The sequence below is a fragment of the Poeciliopsis prolifica genome, unplaced genomic scaffold (assembly GCF_027474105.1).
Source record: "Poeciliopsis prolifica strain line A6 unplaced genomic scaffold, Auburn_PproV2 SCAFFOLD092, whole genome shotgun sequence".
NCBI classification, from domain to species: Eukaryota; Metazoa; Chordata; class Actinopteri; order Cyprinodontiformes; family Poeciliidae; genus Poeciliopsis; species Poeciliopsis prolifica.
The window spans coordinates 1,123,669-1,143,528 of record NW_026562467.1 but is presented as its reverse complement, the minus strand read 5'-3'; the positions used below and the strand labels follow the sequence as shown (position 1 = coordinate 1,143,528).

The window sequence follows — 19,860 nt, the reverse complement described above, 5'->3', positions numbered from 1 at the left end:
AGCAGCATTTGTTAAACAGATTTTAATCTGTTTTAGAAATTTTGCGCAAGCTTTTGTTTATTTTCGTAGCTAATATTATCAAAAGCATAGAAAATGTGAAACAATAAACTTCTAAATACATTTTACATCGAAAACCAACCGGAAGCAGTATTTAAACGACTGTCGGGCTTATTACAATGCTGCATGTTAGTACAATAGTATTTACACACCCACCGGAGAACCTCTCAACTTCATCTGAGACCAGCGGGTTTCTGAGCTGAGTATATTAAAATTAACCCCATCAGGGCCACATAAAGACAAGCACTCTGCAATAAATACTTCGTCTAGATGCCGTAATGTGGGGAAAAATTATTTTCTGATATTTTTATATATTTTTTCGAAGTCTTACTTGCATGTTAAACATTATGGGGGAAGCTGTTCATTATCTTGCTGTATTTAAATATTTAAATATATAACAAATAAGTCTTTATCCAGATGTTTTATCCCACATTGTTATAATTTCTGTATTTCAGTCTTTTATCCTTTGGGTTTCTGCTTTTAACTTTAAATAAATAATTTGGGTTATTTAGTCATGAGAGAGAAAAAATGAAGTTTATTATTTCAAGTAATATCTCCACCATGTTATTAATTCACTGAAAATATCACAGTTAGGTAGCCATTTGGAAGCTAAGTCTTTAACTTCACACTAAATATTTAGTCAATTATAGTAACAATAATAATAAACTTCGGTGGAGTTTGAAAACTAAATATGTGTAAAGGGTTATATCTGGTTGAACGATGTGCCCAGTTGATTTTTTTCTTTTTTGGGGATTTTATTGTAATCCATATTGGGCCCAGGAAATGTTTGGGAACCACTGGGTTAAGGTGTGACAGTTTCCAGGCTGAAATGATGTGCAGCAGCTGCTGAAGACGGGCTGCAGGTCTGGAATCAGAACCCGGCTGACTGCTGCAGAATCAGAAGGATTAGTGGCTGCTGAGGTCAGCGGCGGTTCAGAGGAGCAATCTGATCCAGAGTCAGTTTGGTGCGCGGATGAAGCAGCGGATCAGCTGCTGACGTCACGCTGCGGCGGTAATCACATCACTGGGCTGCATGCAGAAAGAGGAGCCGTGAACTCTTCCTCTTCCTCCATGAGCGGCGCAGTCTGAGTCCACAAAACGCCACCAAACTGCAGAGTTCTGCTCCGCTTCAGGTAGAAAACCAAGACATGAGAGAACACACGGCAGCATCATGCTGTGGGGCTAAACCAGAACATTCTGAGCACAAACCCTGCAGGAGAGCTGACTGGGGTCAAAGGTCACCTTCCAGCAGAACAACTCAAAACTGAACTGATGTTGAGAGACGTTCTCCATGTTTTACTAAGAAATGAGGAAAAGTTCAGTTGGTGTGAAGACTAATGGTGGTTTTAAACCCTGAACTCAGATCTTTCGTTTTATTGATTATCCAGTCATTTGGTGCAGCCTGTTTGTTTGTGAAGAGCCTCATAAATATGGCTGACATTCCAGGGAAAGTTGTCGTTCTTCCAGATGATTTTCTTTGCATCACATTTCTCTCCGGTTTCCGTCGCCAGTCTTGTAGGACGAGGTCGGGTTTTATTTGAGGTGATGAACGTGAGTGAGAGCGTCTCTCAGGCGGATCCCTGGCTAGCTGCTAGCGTAGTGAGTCTCCTCCTGGTCTGAGGCATCCTGCCGGGGTAACGAAGGAGACGGCGCCCCCACCTGGTCAGGCGCTGAAACATCTGCAGGCAGAGCAGAAGAAGCTGGAGTACTGTCGATGACACACTGCAAAAAACTAACAGCAATAATTTAGTTTGTTTAGAATGTCATAGAGAAAAAATGTGGTTGTTCATTTTTAAAAGTCATACTATTCCTACATTTATAAATATAAACTTAATATTTAGCTTTCAAATTAAATATTTAATTAGTAAACTAAATATTTAGTTCTCTCCTAAATGTTTAAGTCTGATCTAAATATTTAGTAACAAACTGAAAATTTAATTTCCAACTCAGACATTTAATTTTGAAACAAAATACTTAATCTCCAAATTAAGTATTTCAGATATTAACCTGGATATTTAGACGGCAATAATTAGCTTGCTTGCTAAATATTCATAACAATGTGCAAAATAAACCAAATTATTGCTGTTAGTTTCTTCCAGTGTAACTTGACAAACTGCTCTGTCTGACAGACTGAAGGAGGACAATTTGCTCACCGTCCTCCGTCCTCGGCTCACGTGCATCCTGCATTTGGGGGACGACAGCTGTCTGTGGAGCTGCAGGTTGTAGAGGAACAAGACGCGCTTCTTCTCCCTCTGCAGAGAGAGACAGGCAGGTGGACAGAGACAGACAGACAGGTGGACAGATAGAGAGAGACAGGTGGACAGAGACAGACAGGTGGACAGAGAGAGTGACAGACAGGTGGACAGAGAGAGACAGACAGGTGGACAGAGAGAGAGAGACAGGTGGACAGAGAGAGACAGACAGGTGGACAGAGACAGACAGGTGGACAGAGAGAGAGAGACAGGTGGACAGAGAGAGAGAGACAGGTGGACAGAGAGAGACAGACAGGTGGACAGATAGAGAGAGACAGGTGGACAGAGAGAGAGACAGACAGGTGGACAGAGAGAGACAGACAGGTGGACAGAGAGAGAGAGACAGGTGGACAGAGAGAGACAGACAGGTGGACAGAGAGAGAGAGACAGGTGGACAGAGAGAGAGACAGACAGGTGGACAGAGAGAGACAGGTGAACAGAGAGAGAGAGACAGACAGGTGGATGGCGGGTGTCTTTGCGTCATCCCTCTAACTCAGTGCTTCTCAATTATTTTCCGTTACGCCCCCCCTAGCAAGAAGAAAACTATTCGCGCCCCCCACTCCCCACCGTGACTATCCATCTCTGCATAACATTTTTTCCTTATTAACATTTTTTTCGCTGAAAAAACTCTAGCGGCTTATCGGCGTGATTGGGATGTAACGTATTTAAGTGACGCGCTAATTTATTTGGCTTCATGCTGTCCGCTGGGAGCATTTTTAGACACAGCAAACACACCGGTCTTTCCTCTTCTCCAACTGTAGTCACAGTGAAGCCAAGCGCTAAATACGCTTCGTTGTATTTCCTCTTCTTAGCTTTCGGTTGACTTTCTGTTGTCTCATTATCTTTGTCTCTCTCCGCTTTTCTTTTCATCCCTGTGAAAAACTTTTTCATGTTGGGGGTTGTTGAATAACGGAGGCCATAGACAGAACGCAGTCGGAGCTTTTGTTGACTTAACACTGCTAACCAAGGCAAACCTGTTGTCTTGTAAGTCGTAAAATGTTGCACTGTCGCAAACGTGACAGAAGTAAAAATGAGAGCGCCACTGCCGCTACTGTGCGCAATTACACTTTATACTAGTTTCGGCCAAAAAAAAGCCTTTCCCCAGGATCACACGCCCCCCCAGGTATCGCACCGCGCCCCCCAAAGGTTCCCGCCCCACTATTTGAGAAGCACTGCTCTAGTTAAATAAAGATTTTAATGATGAACTCAGGTGTTGTTGGTGTTTTGACCTTTGGGTTGTAGAAAGCTGCGATGACGTGGCGCAGGCGGTTGGTGTTAAACCTGGACACAGCTGAACAGCGCCACCACCAGGATGACGCCCACACATCTCACATACACTCAAACGGGAGCGAGTCGGGGCGAACAGGCATGCTGAGGATGAGGAAGTGAGTTCAGATGAAAATGGTTCCTGCTCTTCAGAGGGAGGAAGCTGTCGCCCCCTGCTGGGTGAATGTGTGTCCAACACCCAGCAGGCTGCAGATCCTGGTTCATTACCAGCAGAAAAACCAGTTTAAACAGGACCAGCACCAGACCAGACCACAGGGCCAAGTCAAATCCAGTTCACTTCAGTATGAATCACTTCAATATGATTCAGTTCAGTGTGAATCAGTTCAGTGTGAATCAGTTCAGTGTGAATCAGTTCAGTGTGATTCAGTTCAGTGACTCAGTTCAGTGAACTGGGACTCACCGCGGTTGTCGCTCTGGTTGCTGCTCTTGGAGGAGCTGTTGAAGCCAGAGATGGTGGTGCGCAGCATCCTGGCCATCATGGTGTCTCCGCCCACGCTGATGTCGATGTGATGACTGCCTGCAGGAAGGGGCGGAGCCATCTGACTGTCAGTCTGGTTGATGTTGGACCACTGTGCCCAGCAGAACTATCACCAGTTTTAAACCGGTTTGAACTGGTTTGAATTGGTTAATATAATTTTTCTCCAGCTGTTGATTTGGAACAAAGTTAAAGTATTGGGAGGTTGTCCTCCTCCTTCATGATTCGATCCTGCCAGAGATGTGCATTTACTACAGTAACTTTTTAAGGAAATATATTTGGTCACTTACGCTAAATTAACAACAGCGTTATCAAAACTCAACAGCTATAAAACTGAAGCATGCGAGAAATGTCTGATCCAAAGAATCCTTCCTGAAGCGCTAACCACACAGCTAGTGTCAGAGACAAACGATGGGTATCAAGTTGTTTCCTCCACTAAACATCCTGAAAGCACATCACTTTAGCTTAGCAGAACTAATGTTCATCAAATCAAAGTTTATATAGAGCATTTAGAACAACCTCAACTGACCAAACACAATAATTACAAGATAATAGATGGCTATGTTAAAAATAAGAAATAAAGTTAAGCTTCCAAAATAAAAAAATGCAAATAACATGATGATAAATGTTCATTCAACAAATTAGACAAGGTGGGTAGATGACTGGCTGTTCACTGTGGCACCTTCTGGCCTCACCTAAAGCGTTAGCGTAGCCAAACTAATTAGCACCGTAGCTTTAGCAGAGCTACATTTTTCTCGCTGTGTTTTCAAAAGACCAGATCAACTGACCGGTGTGTGTCTCTGTGTGTGTGTGTGTGTGTGGTGTCTGTGTGTGTGTGTCTCTGTGTGTATATGTGTGTGTGTGTGTGTGTGTGTGTGTGTGTCTGTGTGTGTGTGTGTGTGTGTGTCTGTGTGTGTGTGTCTGTGTGTGTCTGTGTGTGTATATGTGTGTGTGTCTGTGTGTGTGTGTCTGTGTGTGTATGTGTGTGTGTCTGTGTGTGTGTCTCTGTGTGTGTGTGTGTCTGTGTGTGTGTGTGTGTCTGTGTGTGTGTGTGTGTGTGTCTCTGTGTGTATATGTGTGTGTGTGTTGTGTGTCTGTGTGTGTGTGTCTGTGTGTGTGTCTCTCTGTGTGTGTCTCTCTGTGTGTGTCTCTGTGTGTGTGTCTCTGTGTATGTGTGTCTCTCTGTGTGTGTGTGTGTGTCTCTCTGTGTGTGCTCTGTGTGTGTGTCTGTGTGTGTGTGTCTCTGTGTGTGTCTCTGTGTGTGTCTCTGTGTGTGTGTGTGTGTGTGTCTCTGTGTGTGTGTGCGTACTTGTGATGTTGAACTGTGTGAAGGTGTGGCTGTTGATGATGTTCAGCACTTGGAACAGGGAGAAGTCGATGCCCAGCAGCAGAATGACCAGCAGTGAGATGGTCAGAACCTGAAAGGCTCCTGTCGCCTGCAGACACACGAACAGAACCAGCTGATGATGAGGATGATGACACCTGGCGGTTTCCATGGTAATGGAGGCAGCAGCTGTTCCAGTCACCACTTGTGTGAACTCCTGAGGGTTGATGTTCGGACTCATCGGGCGATGAACCGCTTTCTCTCCGACTTTCTGAGAGGAAGCAGGAAATGTTTCCCCTGAGAGGAAAGAGGAGAGGCAGTGAGCCTTCATCACTCTAATGGTGATGATGAGGAGGAAGAGAAGGTACCGCTCGTCTCCTGCGCTCATCAATCCGTCTGAAGTAGGAGGTGATGTAGACGTTGTCAAAAGAGATGTTTGTCCTGTAGGAGCGGAGGTACTGCACCGCCCTGAGGAGGAGGAAAACGAGGAGGAGGAGGAAAAGGAGGAGGAGGAGGATGAGCAGGAAGAGGAGGATGAGGAGGAGGAAGAGGAAAAGGAGGGAAAGGCGGAGGGGAGGAAACGGAGGAGGGGGAGGAGGAGGAGGAGGAGGAGGAGAGGAGGAAAAGGAGGGGGGAAAGGAGGAGGAGTAGGAGGAGGGTTAGGATGAGAGGACGAGGACGACGAGGACGAGGAAGAAGAGAAGAGAAGAGGACAGAAGATCAGGATCAAAAAAAAAGGAAGGAAAGAAGAAGAGGAGAACCTGAAAGAGGAGGAGAAGTAAAGGGGGGGAGGAAGAGGAGGAAGCAGCAGTGATGATGAAGCCAATGCTACTGGTCAAACTGGTGATGAAGGTGTGGATCTTACTGGATGAAGACGGTGATGAAGGTGAAGGACAGTATCATCTCCAGGACCTTCATCCCCTGGTCCATCCTCTCCGTCAGGCGCTGGAAGGATTCCTTAACGGCCTCAGTGAAGACCAGGTCCAACTGGACTCCATCCAGAACCGACTGCTGCTGCTCCTCCTGCTGGACGGCAGGGGAAACACGTCAGCTTCACTGGGTCTGGAAGTTCTGGTGGTTCTGGTGGTTCTGGTGATTCTGGTGGGTCTGGTGGTTCTGGTGATTCTGGTGGGTCTGGTGGTTCTGGTGGTTCTGGTGGGTCTGGTGGGTCTGGTGGTTCTGGTGATTCTGGTGGGTCTGGTGGTTCTGGTGGTTCTGGTGGGTCTGGAGGTTCTGGTGGGTCTGGTGGTTCTGGTGGGTCTGGTGGTTCTGGTGATTCTGGTGGGTCTGGTGGTTCTGGTGGTTCTGGTGGGTCTGGGGGGTCTGGTGGTTCTGGTGGGTCTGGAGGTTCTGGTGGGTCTGGTGGTTCTGGTGGGTCTGGTGGTTCTTGTGGGTCTGGTGGTTCTGGTGGTTCTGGTGGGTCTGGTGGTTCTGGTGGTTCTGGTGGGTCTGGAGGTTCTGGTGGGTCTGGTGGTTCTGGTGGGTCTGGTGGTTCTGGTGGTTCTGGTGGTTCTGGTGGGTCTGGTGGTTCTGGTGGGTCTGGAGGTTCTGGTGGGTCTGGTGGTTCTGGTGAGTCTGGTGGGTCTGGTGGTTCTTGTGGGTCTGGTGGTTCTGGTGGGTCTGGTGGTTCTGGTGGGTCTGGAGGTTCTGGTGGGTCTGGTGGTTCTGGTGGGTCTGGTGGTTCTGGTGGTTCTGGTGGGTCTGGAGGTTCTGGTGGGTCTGGAGGTTCTGGTGGGTCTGGTGGTTCTGGTGAGTCTGGTGGGTCTGGTGGTTCTTGTGGGTCTGGTGGTTCTGGTGGGTCTGGTGGGTCTGGTGGGTCTGGTGGTTCTGGTGGGTCTGGTGGTTCTTGTGGGTCTGGTGGTTCTGGTGGTTCTGGTGGTTCTGGTGGTTCTGGTGGTTCTGGTGGGTCTGGAGGTTCTGGTGGGTCTGGTGGTTCTGGTGAGTCTGGTGGGTCTGGTGGGTCTGGTGGTTCTTGTGGGTCTGGTGGTTCTGGAGGTTCTAGTGGTTCTGGTGGTTCTGGTGGTTCTGGTGGGTCTGGTGGTTCTGGTGGGTCTGGTGGGTCTGGTGGGTCTGGTGGTTCTGGTGGGTCTGGTGGTTCTTGTGGGTCTGGTGGTTCTGGTGGGTCTGGTGGGTCTGGTGGGTCTGGTGGTTCTGGTGGGTCTGGTGGTTCTGGTGGGTCTGACCTGGACGACGATCTGGGTGCGGAACTCTCTGGAGAGATGATCCATGGAAAGGTTGAGCCGATCGTACAGCTGACCGAAGTTCCTCTCCACAGGAATCTGCTCCCTGCACCACGGAGTCATGACTGAAGGACGGGAACAGAGCCGTTAGAAACACGGACAGTTACAGGTCAAAGGCTAAAGGTCATCATCCTGAACCAATATGGCTGCTTGGAGGGGTTGAAGCTGATGATGCTACTGCTGCTGGTCACGTTTTCCAATGGTGGACATGCTTCTGCTAATCCCCTAACCAAGTAAGAGCGAAGCTCGTTTTTAGTTTAGCACGTTAGCATTTTCGGTAACTTTTAAAACATTTAGCAACCCTAGCTTCCCCTAAATAATTTTTTTGGGATAAATTCCAAACCACTAATTTTATTGCCTGTTTTGTAGACATTCATTAGCGTTTTAGCATTACATTCAACTTGCATAGCGCTGTACAAACACATTAGCACCAAGCAATGTGTTTGTATAGCGCTTTAGCGATAGCTTCTCCTAAGAACCATGTTTGAACTGCTCTTTAGCATTAGTGTGGGGTAAATATCTTGCTACGCTGTAGAACTAGAATTCATAATTAGTGCTTAGGGTTAGCACAGCTAACTTTTTAGCAAGCAGTGCCCACCACTCTGTTTTTTGCTAATGCTAGCCAAACTGGAGGCTATTATGTCTCTTTTCGCATCTATTTCAGGCTAAATGACTCAGTGTGTAAAACGGTCACCAGAAATAAGTTTGAATTTACTTTTTATACAGAAACTCACTTCTCAAGATGTCACACAGGAAGTCGAATTTCATTGAAATACAGAGGATGTGGTTGATGATGGGGACAGGAATGGCTTTCATGCACTTATTCCACTTCTGCTTGAACCAGCCAGCGCAGCGCCGGATGCCTTCGTTCACCATACCTGAGCACAGAAGGGCTTCAAAGACACAGAACCGCTCGAACAGAACCGCTGGTCTGGACCAGGTTACAGGTCCAGAAATGACCACTGGTTTCAAAGCTTCGTATTTAGGAGAATGAGGCGTTCCTCTCCTGGCGCTCATGCCGCCCTGGGCGGTTGCCCATATTGCCAATATCAGAAACCGCCAGTGGAAAGTCCTAACTGAGTCTTTGAACTACGACAGAGTATTAGGTCCAGACTAAGAGATTTCTTTAAATGACAAGAACAGAGTTATGATATTATGACATAAAAATGGGCATCAGAAAGTCATAAAACATCTAGAAAATGAGAAGCTCGATGGAGTCATGAAGACGTAAGCAGCTCGTCCAGGTCATGGTTCTTTCTTCTTTTCCGTTGTCGATCAATCAATTCAAAGTCCAATAGTAATCTGATGCAGATGTGTGAACAGATTAAGGTTGTCGTGTTTGTAAAACATTTAATGCCATTTCTAGTATCATTTCCATGTTGGATTCATTTGTTCTCATAATATGAGGAACCAGGACGAGTTTCTCCTGGTGTTATTATCATGTTATTCTCATATTTTTCATGTTGTTTTCTTGTTCTGGTCCGACCAGATCTGGTGATAATATATTCCATTATTGTTTATAAAACACTCTTTTTCTGGTTGTTTCCTCTAAGTGGCGCCCTGGTTCCAACATCTTTAAAAATCTGATTCAGACACAACGTGTGGCGTTTGCAGAGACCCAGGTCCAGAACCGGGTCCAGAACCAGTTGCAGGTCGGCCTCACCGTCACAGCGCCTCCTGGTGTTGAAGGCAAACTGCTCCTGAGTGCTGTTTCTCTGGGCGGCGCCACGGGTTTCTGTTGGATCGGATTATATCCGTATTGCTGCAGAACTTCGTCTCGGATGTTCTGGAACTTCTTGCTGATGTCCAGAGAGTCCGACTCAAACTCCACTTTATCTTTCTGAGAGAAAAACACAGATGGGTCCATTACAGCAGAACCTGGCAGAACCAGGTTCTGCTCTAGCACAGTGACACCTAGGGCCGTTCTGATCAGAAACTTTTTGCCCAAAAGAAAAATAAAGGAGAAGCAGGATGTCCAAAGTGCGGCTCGGGGGCTCGCGGTCCATGGGGTGAATCTGCAGGGCCTGGCTGGAGGTCGAACCACATGGAGACGTTTTGATTTTAACGAGAGCAGAATCATTTCTGATCAAATAAAAATAACCAGATGTTCTACTTCCTTCTGACGTCACAGTAAATAAATCAGATTCTGATTAAACAAACAGATTTTCAATAATGAATTAATACAATAAGCTTTTTAGAGGAAGACCCATAAATCCTGGTCTAATTGCGTAGAATACAATAAATATGTTCTCTTTTTTAAATTTATATGTGTATTTTAATAAAGAAAAACAAGTAAATCCCTATAACTTTAAGATGTGGAATAATTTATGCATCACTAACTTTTTAAAAATAGAACAATTTACTGCTTAGTTTATTGTTCAGCTTCGGAAAAAATCTACTACAGCTTTGTGATTATAGTTTTTAAGATTATTGAGGCTGATGTGAGGAAAGGTTTGGACACCCTGCAGTAATCAATACACTTGATCAGAAGCTTTGATGTTGCAGTGACTGTTTGTGTACCTGCCGTCATGACCCCTGACCCCCCTCACCATCAGTTGCTTGGCAACCATCAGGAAGGGCTTGGTGGCGAGCCGCCACAGCACCCTGCTGTGCTGCACCTGCAGGTCCAGGTTGCAGCTGAGCGACAGCGCCGCCGCCTCGGCGTTCCGCTCCATGTTCGAGATCGGACCTGCCGACGGAGACATGGGACAGCAAGTCGCAGATACGGAGCTCAAACGGGGCCAAAAACATTGTTCAAAAGAAAAAAACACTGAAATCTGAAAAGTAGATTTGAACTTCTTAAGTTTCAAATATTTTTATCAGTTTCCAGCTTCTTTCAGCATCAAAACTTTTTTCTGTTTCAGTTTTTTGTTTTTGAACAAACTTTATGGCCCTGGAATGACGGAGGCTTACTGCAGCACAGTGAAACCTACTGGCAGCACAGTGACACCTAGTGGCAGCACAGTGACACCTAGTGGCAGCACAGTGACTCCTAGTGGCAGCACAGTGACACCTAGTGGCAGCACAGTGACTCCTAGTGGCAGCACAGTGACTCCTAGTGGCATCACAGTGACTCCTAGTGGCAGCACAGTGACACCTAGTGGCAGCACAGTGACACCTAGTGGCAGCACAGTGACTCCTAGTGGCAGCACAGTGACACCTAGTGGCAGCACAGTGACACCTAGTGGCAGCACAGTGACACCTAGTGGCAGCACAGTGACACCTAGTGGCAGCACAGTGACTCCTAGTGGCAGCACAGTGACACCTAGTGGCAGCACAGTGACACCTAGTGGCAGCAGTGACACCTAGTGGCAGCACAGTGACACCTAGTGGCAGCACAGTGACACCTAGTGGCAGCACAGTGACACCTAGTGGCAGCACAGTGACACCTAGTGGCAGCACAGTGACACCTAGTGGCAGCACAGTGACTCCTAGTGGCAGCACAGTGACTCCTAGTGGCAGCACAGTGACTCCTAGTGGCAGCACAGTGACACCTAGTGGCAGCACAGTGACACCTAGTGCTGCAGAAAATGTTTGCACAACTCCTGAGATTCGCTCATGTCTGGAGGCAAAAATATGGAGCTAGATTTGTTTCACAGTTGAATAAAAACAACTAATCTCAATTTAAATATATATATATTGTGGTCAAATTTTTGGAATTGTTATCCTTTTTTAAACAAAAAAAGTTTTCAATTAAAATCACTTGTTTTTGTCTCATGAAGTGAAAAAGTATGTGCAAAACATAAACATTCATTTGGCTTCGCTTGCGATTCTCACATGAACATCCTGAAGATATGTGAGATTTCTTCTTTGAAAACAGTTTAAATGTTCAAATGTCCACAGACTGGTCAGTGTTACTTACTGTTCTCAAAATGACGGGAACTGAAAGTCCGGCCAGGATGTTCATGTGAACAAAAACTCACATGAACCAAAACATGTGGAGCATCAAACAAAACTTTGGGAACCGCAGCCAAAAACTGAGGCTGTCAAAAAATTAAAATGAAAGTTTATGTTTTGCAAATAACTTTTTCACTTTATGAAACAAAAGAGTGATTTTCATTTTAAAAAAAGTTTTTTAAACAAAACTTTTTTTCTTTTTAAAAAATCATTACAATCCCAAATGTAATGATTTGTTTTGAACACAATTTTATTTTTTAAACTGAGATGAGTTTTTTATTGAATAATTGTGAAACAAATTTTTCTCCAGATAAAATAATTTCCAGGATTGTAGGGAAAAGATGCAGGAATAATTTACAGACCAGCAAAATGATCAGAAATTACAGCAGGAGAGTCTGGAGAGTGTATGTGTATGTGTGTGAGTGTGTGTGTGTGTGGTGTGTGTGTGTGTGTGTGTGTGTGTGTGTGTGTGTGTGTGTGTGTGTATGTGTACCTTTGTACAGAATCATCACAATCATAACCATCAGGTAGGAGCGACCTCGAGAGCCGAGGATGCTGGGTAATGTGAGGAGGATGGTGCACCTGAAGGACGAGGACAGGATCCCACCTATGATACACACACCTGAAACACACACACACACACACACACACACGCTTGTGTTCACCTGATCAGGATGTGGTTTAAAGGAGGAATGTGAGTCTGACGTCTCCTCACCGACAAATGCAATCCCCACTGCCAGCTTCAGGTCAAAGGTCAGCGGTAAGTTGTGGGAAAATCCCAGGTACAAAACTAAAACATAGACAACAACAAAATAGATTTTATTACGTTTTAAAAATCCATCTTTATGAAATTCGGAGCAAAGTGTCTTCATTTTCCTCTTTAGATTTTTTTGCTGAATATTTTAAAAGTCATTTTTATTTTTTCATTTTTTACTTGTATGAATATTTGCAATATTTTCTTTTTATGTCTCTATTACAAAATGTGAAACTGTGGTAAAAAAGAGTCGGGCAAACACACATTTCTGCTGCAGTTCATCCATTTTGTTTGCCAAACATCTCAGAAGGACCATCATGATCAGCAGAAGAGACGATTTGAACTTTGTTGTTCACTGGGAATCTGGGATTTACAAGCTGACAGTGAAAAAAGAGAACGAGAAACCCACTTGAAAAATGTTCATTTGTTACATGTCATCCAATTAAGTTTATTCAGTTGTCATGTAAAGTATGACATGTAGCAAATTCACAATTGTTTTTAAATTGGAGCTCCATTCTCTTGTTTCAGTGAAGTTCTGAAAACTCAAATTATTTGAGTTTTTAATTCATTAATCATCTATGGAAGCAGAAACCTGCCATCCAGACAAAAGGGAAGTTGAGTGATGTCACTTTTGGTTGTGAAAATATTTTTGTTGGAAAATATATTCTTCATGTTTGTGCAACATATTTTGATGTTCTTGAATATATATATATATCTATATGTATATCTATCTATCTACATCTATATCTATATCTATCTATATATATATAGATATATATAGATAGATATAGATATAGATAGATAGATAGATAGAGATAGATAGATAGATAGATAGATAGATAGATAGATAGATAGATAGATATAGATAGATAGATAGATAGATAGATAGATAGATAGATAGATAGATAGATAGATAGATAGATAGATAGATAGATAGATAGATAGATAGATAGATAGATAGATAGATAGATAGATAGATAGATAGATAGATAGATAGATATATTCAAGAGCTGACTGGATAGCTCAATACATAAGGCATCAGTATATCACCCGAGAGGGCAGGGTTCGAATCCAGTCTGGGGTCCTTAGGCAAGACCCTTCAAGCTACTGCCTACCTCATACCATGAGAGATACTAAGTTGCGTAACATGCCGGCTCAGACGTCGCCCGGCCAAACAAGGTCTGCGTCAGGTGTTGGGGAACCAGAGCACCTTCATGACAAATGGGCTACTGGAACAAGACGGAAATGGGCGAGAGATGAAAATGTGGATCTGTTGGAATGCTACTCAAGTAACCCTAGTGAGAGAGGTTACATGAAAAGACTGGGGAAGGAATGGTTACTTCGATCCCCAGTCAACACTAAGCGCTAAACAACTAGTAGCTCAGTGTTCTAACATCCACAAACGGCAACTGCTATCACAACTTGAGATTGACGAGATACAACACAAATGCTACGGCAAAAGGGAGGAACCCGGATGTCAGGACTGTGGGGACTTAACTACAAGGGGACTTAACTGCTGACCAGTAATCAGACAATCATGACCTGAATCAGACCCATAACAGAAACTCAGCATCAATGATCCTTGAGATACTTGGCTATAAGAGCAACCATGAGACCCAATACCCACCATGGAAAAGACGGTTAGAGGCTAAAATCAAGGTAACAAGGAGGGAAGTGAGCCAACTGTCAGAGCTCCACAAGGGTACAATGAAAAGACCATTACCCAACCAGCTAAGGTGTACTCTCAATGGCAGGGTAATAACAACAGAGCATACCACCAAGGCTGGAGACTGAACAATACTGGAAAGGGAGGCGTCCCACAACAGCAATGCACAGTGGCTGATCTCTCTACGAGAGAACCACAGCAACCTCCCGGTAACCATCACTGTTACCGAGTCTCAGGTATGAAAAACTGGACAGCACCAGGGCCTGACATGATCCATGCCTACTGGCTAAAGAAACTCACTGCTCTCCATGAGCGACTGGCAGCCCAAATGAACCAGCTGCTACAAAGTGGGACTCACCCTGAATGGTTAACTGAAGGGCGGACAATCCTAATCCAGAAGGATCCATCAAAGGGTCCAGTCCCACCCAACTACCGACCAATAACCTGCCTCTCCACAACCTGGAAGCTCATGTCAGGCATCATAGCGGCCAAGATAAGCAAACACATGGATAAACACATGAGCACGGCACAGAAGGGTATCGGTGTAAATACCAGAGGAGCCAAACACCAACTCCTCGTAGACCGCACAGTTGCCCGAGACTGCAAAACCCGACACACCAACCTGTGCATGGCTTGGATCGATTACAAGAAAGCCTATGACTCAATGCCGCATACTTGGATCATTGAATGCCTAGAGATGTATAACATCAACAGGATTCTGAAAGCCTTCATTGCAAACTCGATGAAGCTGTGGAAAACCACCCTTGAAGCCAACTGCAAACCACTTGCACAAGTGTCCATCAAATGTGGCATATACCAAGGAGATGCTCTGTCCCCGCTACTGTTCTGCATAGGCCTGAACCCCCTCAGCCAAATTATCAACAAGACTGGCTACGGATACCGACTCAAAAATGGGGCCAACATCAGTCACCTACTCTACATGGATGACATCAAGCTGTATGCCAAGAGTGAGCGAGACATCGACTCACTGATCCACACCACCAGGATCTACAGCACTGACATTGGGATGTCATTCGGACTAGAGAAGTGTGGTCGGCTGATCACAAAGAGGGGGAAGGTCATCCGCACAGAAGGGGTCTCACTCCCAGAAGGAACAATAGCAGACATAGAGGACAGTTACAAGTACCTAGGTATACCACAACAAATGGCAACCTCGATGAGGTCACAAGGAAAGGAGCCACAGCTAAATACCTCCAACGAATAAGGCAAGTCCTGAGAAGCCAGCTCAATGGCAAGAACAAAATCCGTGCAATAAACAGCTATGCCCTGCCAGTAATCAGATACCCTGCTGGAATAATTAGCTGGCCAAAGGAGGAGATAAAGCCACAGATATTAAGACCAGAAAGCTACTAACAATGCATGGAGGGTTCCATCCCAAATCCAGCACCCTGAGACTGTACGAGCCACAAGGACGGAGGCAGAGGACTAGTGAGTGTGAGAACCACTGTCCAGGACGAAACAACTAAGATCCATAAATACATCAGGGACAAAGCCTGTGGTCATCGGGGCCCTCGGGGCAGTAACCCCCAAACTGGATCAATGGCTACAACAGATCCCAGGAACAACATCAGACATCTCAGTCCAGAAATGTGCAGCAGTCCTTGGCACAAGATACTGCAGAACCCTCAAGCTCCCAGGCCTCTGGCCTGGGAGCTTGAGGGTAGAGGACCCGGTAGAGGACCCGAGCTCAGAGGATAAGAACCACCCGCGGTGGGTGAGAAGGGAATTTTATATATATATATATATATATAATACCAGAGGCCTGGGAGCTATATATATATATATATAGATAGATAGATAGATAGATAGATAGATAGATAGATAGATAGATAGATAGATAGATAGATAGATAGATAGATAGATAGATAGATAGATAGTAGATAGATAGATAGATAGATAGATAGATAGATAGATAGATAGATAGATAGATAGATAGATAGATAGATAGTAGATAGATAGATAGATAGATAGATAGATAGATAGATAGATAGATAGATAGATAGAATTCTAACACCAGAAAAAAGCCTTTTAATAATTTTACATTATAAAATGTATATGGTATGAACATGATTATGTATTTATTAAGGAATAAAATGAAAGTAAAACAGTTCAGTATATTACAGTTCTGTGTTCAGACAATGAAATATATCATGTTCTTAATTATTCAAATAAAATATTTTTTATGTTCTACAATAGATTTCTTTGTGTTGAATAATAATTTTTTATACAGTAAAGTTGTACAACTTTTTGGTTATAATGTGATACTAAGCAATAAACTATATCATAATCTGCTGGTTGTATAAAAACAGAAGAAATTAAACCCCACTTTGTTGCTATGGTTACACATCTGATGACTGTGCAAGATTTAAAAAAATCAGGATTTAAAAGAATGTTTAGATCAATGAATGAAAAAACTAAAACATCAAACAGAGAAACATTTAGAAAATGAATATTACATATTCACTGTGTGGCCAAAATATGTAATGATTAAATCCTAAGAGCAATTTAGTAGCATTTATTAAAATATGAAAGAAAAAAGAGTACAATAAAAACAAAAACATGCAGCTATTGAAATAAAAACATTAACAAACACTGAGGCATTTAAAACGCAGTAATTAAAGCTGTGAAACCAAACTGCTGTAAATATGTAGTTTTCCATATTGATATTTTTCCATATTGATATTTTTCCATATTGATGTTTTTTCATATTGATATTTTTCCATATTGATGTTTTTTCATATTGATGTTTTTTCATATTAATATTTTTCCATATTGATATTTTTCCATATAAATTTTTTTCCATATTGATGTTTTTCCATATTGATAATTTTTCATATTGATGTTTTTCCATATTGATATTTTTCCATATTGATGTTTTTTCATATTGATATTTTTCCCTATTGATGTTTTTTCATATTAATATTTTTCCATATTGATATTTTTCCATATAAATTTTTTTCCATATTGATATTTTTCCATATTAATATTTTTCCATATTGATGTTTTTCCATATTGATATTTTTCCATATTAATATTTTTCCATATTAATATTTTTCCATATTAATGTTTTTCCATATTGATATTTTTCCATATTGATATTTTTCCATATTAATATTTTTCCATATTGATGTTTTTCCATATTGATATTTTTCCATATTGATGTTTTTCCATATTGATGTTTTTCCATATTGATGTTTTTCCATATTAATATTTTTCCATATTGATATTTTTCCATATTGATGTTTTTTTTATTGATTTTTTTTTGATTTTTTCATATTGATTTTCCATATTAATGTTTTTCCATATTGATATTTTTCCATATTGATGTTTTTCCATATTGATGTTTTTCCATATTAATATTTTTCCATATTGATATTTTTCCATATTGATGTTTTTCCATATTAATATTTTTCCATATTGATATTTTTCCATATTGATGTTTTTCCATATTAATATTTTTCCATATTGATGTTTTTTCATATTGATATTTTTTCATATTGATGTTTTTCCATATTGATGTTTTTCCATATTGATATTTTTCCATATTGATGTTTTTCCATATTAATGTTTTTCCATATTAATGTTTTTCCATATTGATATTTTTCCATATTGATGTTTTTCCATATTAATGTTTTTCCATATTGATATTTTTCCATATTGATGTTTTTTCATATTGATGTTTTTCCATATTAATATTTTTCCATATTGATATTTTTCCATATTGATGTTTTTTCATATTGATATTTTTCCATATTGATGTTTTTTCCATATTGATATTTTTCCATATTGATGTTTTTCCATATTAATGTTTTTCCATATTGATATTTTTCCATATTGATGTTTTTCCATATTAATATTTTTCCATATTGATATTTTTCCATATTGATATTTTTTCATATTGATATTTTTCCATATTGATGTTTTTCCATATTAATATTTTTCCATATTGATATTTTTCCATATTGATGTTTTTTTCATATTGATATTTTTTCATATTGATGTTTTTCCATATTGATGTTTTTCCATATTAATATTTTTCCATATTGATATTTTTCCATATTGATGTTTTTCCATATTAATGTTTTTCCATATTGATATTTTTCCATATTAATATTTTTCCATATTGATGTTTTTTCATATTGATATTTTTTCATATTGATGTTTTTCCATATTGATGTTTTTCCATATTAATATTTTTCCATATTGATATTTTTCCATATTGATGTTTTTTCATATTGATATTTTTCCATATTGATATTTTTCCATATTGATATTTTTCCATATTGATGTTTTTTCATATTGATATTTTTCCATATTGATGTTTTTTCCATATTGATATTTTTCCATATTAATATTTTTCCATATTGATATTTTTCCATATTGATGTTTTTCCATATTAATATTTTTCCATATTGATATTTTTCCATATTGATGTTTTTCCATATTAATATTTTTCCATATTGATGTTTTTTCATATTGATATTTTTCCATATTGATGTTTTTCCATATTAATGTTTTTCCATATTAATGTTTTTCCATATTGATATTTTTCCATATTGATGTTTTTCCATATTAATGTTTTTCCATATTAATGTTTTTCCATATTGATATTTTTCCATATTGATATTTTTCCATATTGATGTTTTTTCATATTGATGTTTTTCCATATTAATATTTTTCCATATTAATATTTTTCCATATTGATGTTTTTTCATAATGATATTTTTCCATATTGATGTTTTTTCCATATTGATATTTTTCCATATTGATGTTTTTCCATATTAATATTTTTCCATATTAATATTTTTCCATATTGATGTTTTTTCATATTGATATTTTTTCATATTGATGTTTTTCCATATTGATGTTTTTCCATATTAATATTTTCCATATTGATATTTTTCCATATTGATGTTTTTCCATATTGATGTTTTTCCATATGAATATTTTTCCATATTGATATTTTTCCATATTGATATTTTTCCATATTAATATTTTTTCCATTGATATTTTTCCATATTGATTTTTTTCCATATTTATATTTTTCCATATTAATATTTTTCCATATTGATGTTTTTTCATATTGATATTTTTTCATATTGATGTTTTTCCATATTGATGTTTTTTCATATTAATATTTTTCCATATTGATATTTTTCCATATTGATGTTTTTTCATATTGATATTTTTCCATATTGATATTTTTCCATATTGATGTTTTTCCATATTAATATTTTTCCATATTAATATTTTTCCATATTGATATTTTTCCATATTGATATTTTTCCATATTGATGTTTTTCCATATTAATATTTTTCCATATTGATATTTTTCCATATTGATGTTTTTCCATATTGATGTTTTTCCATATTAATATTTTTCCATATTAATCTTTTTCCATATTGATATTTTTTCATATTGATATTTTTCCATATTGATGTTTTTCCATATTAATATTTTTCCATATTAATATTTTTCCATATTGATGTTTTTCCATATTAATATTTTTCCATATTGATATTTTTCCATATTGATATTTTTCCATATTAATCTTTTTCCATATTGATATTTTTTCATATTGATATTTTTCCATATTGATGTTTTTCATATTGATGTTTTTCCATATTAATGTTTTTCCACATGCTCTCTCTGTTACTGACATCAGAACTGTTAAAGATGAACGTCACAGAAACAGAGAAGTTTAAATGTCTGGTATTTTCAGGCAGGTTCCGGTTCTGGTTCTGGTCCCGGTCGGTTTACCTGCGCCGCCCGCCGCGCCGAACAGGCCGCTGGCGGCCCGGGCGGTCCAGCTGCCCTCCGGGAGCCGGACGGACCTGCAGCCCGGCGGAGGGACCCCGCACATCTGGAGGAGGCCGCCGGCAGGTC

The 19,860-nt window shown here is 40.6% G+C and overlaps 1 pseudogene; it reads right to left on the bottom strand.

Moving 5' to 3' along the window:
• Positions 1-572: 572 nt before the first annotated feature.
• Positions 573-19,860, bottom strand: LOC129353578 (E3 ubiquitin-protein ligase DCST1-like; annotated as a pseudogene).